The sequence below is a fragment of the Anoplophora glabripennis genome, unplaced genomic scaffold (assembly GCF_000390285.2).
Source record: "Anoplophora glabripennis isolate ALB-LARVAE unplaced genomic scaffold, Agla_2.0 scaffold56, whole genome shotgun sequence".
Classification (NCBI taxonomy): domain Eukaryota; kingdom Metazoa; phylum Arthropoda; class Insecta; order Coleoptera; family Cerambycidae; genus Anoplophora; species Anoplophora glabripennis.
Window position 1 is genome coordinate 165328 of NW_019416232.1, and position 1823 is coordinate 167150.

General features: G+C 30.2%; 2 non-coding genes across 2 annotated transcripts; both read left to right on the top strand.

Annotated features, from left to right (window-relative positions):
* The first annotated feature begins 236 nt into the window (after positions 1 to 236).
* Trnag-gcc lies at positions 237 to 307 on the top strand. Its single transcript has one exon. It is a non-coding gene; the product is annotated as a tRNA-Gly (tRNA).
* Positions 308 to 374: 67 nt separating this feature from the next.
* Trnag-gcc lies at positions 375 to 445 on the top strand. Its single transcript has one exon. It is a non-coding gene; the product is annotated as a tRNA-Gly (tRNA).
* Positions 446 to 1823: the final 1378 nt, after the last annotated feature.

Below are 1823 nucleotides of genomic sequence, written 5' to 3' on the forward strand. Positions count from 1 at the left end.
AGATTGATTCGAATTAGTTATATAAATTTTAAAGTAGATTTAAAATACACAGCTAATATACAGCTAATAATAAAATACGTATAGTTTGCAAAATTAATTCTCGTTGACAGAGTCTAGAAAATAAAAATATATATGTATATAAGTATTTCACTTTTAAAAAGTAGATTAAAATTTCTTAAAGAGATTGATACCTTATGCAGAAAAACGATAGATTGACATTAACACCTTCACAAGAAGCATCGGTGGTTCAGTGGTAGAATGCTCGCCTGCCACGCGGGCGGCCCGGGTTCGATTCCCGGCCGATGCATTTTGCATTTTTATTTCTAAATCAGTGTGTTGTATGCGACATGATGAAGAAAGGATCTTCAGAAGAAGCATCGGTGGTTCAGTGGTAGAATGCTCGCCTGCCACGCGGGCGGCCCGGGTTCGATTCCCGGCCGATGCATTTTGCTTTTTTACTTCCAAATCAGTGTGTTGTATGCGACATGATGAAGAAAGGATCTTTAGAAGAAGCATCGGTAGGTCAATGGTAGAATTCTCAGTGTGTTCTATGACGTTAAAATGAAGAGTGTATTTTTAGAATATTCTTCAGTCTTAATTTAATAAGAAAAAATAACTTCATTAGGATTTGATTATTATTTAGTAAAATAGATGCTACATTTCTCATTCCAATACATGCATCTATTAATAAAATTTTATTTACTAAAAAATATCTTCCTTATTTTCATTAATCTTCTTGTAGTAACAAAACTGCTGTAACCTGAGAAAACGCTATTGCCTCTGTCGAGTGTTTGCAAAAATAATTAAATTAGCTGATGTCTTTTTTCACACCATTTGTCCAAAACTTTTTTCAGATTTATCCTTTTTCACGAATAAAAAATTATCATTTGTACCTTTTATTGAATATATTATTGTAATCATATAATAACTATTGGTACGTAAGTAGGTTTGTTTGGAAAATAAATACCACCCTTTTACTTGAAGACAGAGAAAGACAATTTTGTTTTGTAATATATCTTTCAGAGTCAAAAAATTTCCTTAACTTTAGCAGATATTCTTTTGTCTGCGTTTCCAATAATACGGCTTAACTCTCTCTGTTAGTAACTGAACAATTTAATAAAAAAATGTAATAATTTATGAACCTTAAATTAATTTTTCATAGTTTTCGATAGCTTTAGGTTTATTGTCAAAAGTTAGCAAGACGAATTTATCTACGTAATGTCCTAAATAAATCATAAAGCGAGAGGTCACACTTTTCTTTTGAATTCTTAATCGTTGGCATCTTCAACAAAAATCTTTCAAGTTCTTTGGGTGTGCTCCCTGATCTCTGGTTAAATTTTGTGCTCTTTATGATAAGGTTTTCTTTGGATCAAATGATTAGTTTATCTATTACGGCGTTTTTCGATGTGCAAATCGTGAAAAATTAAGATACTGTTGTCATCTTTAATACAGTCTTACAAACAAGTTTCAAAAACTTAAATTAGAGAGATGTTATGCATAATACAGTGAAAAATTCACTAAATTATTTTATATTTGCAAACATATTTATATGAAACTGTTTGTTGCTTCATTTATGATTACTTCAGAAATTTATAAAATATAGTTTATATGAAAATACTGAAATTATTAGTTAATTTACTAATGTTGTGGTAAGTTACAAATTATATACTTAAATTATGTTGTACAATTTCATGCCGAGTGTTGACTATATTCGTTCACTCTTAATCTAATTCAAATGCTTCGAACATTGACACACTCAATCCATATTTTGCATAGTTATTTCCAGTTACACGACAATAGAGGAAATGCACAACATATTAATA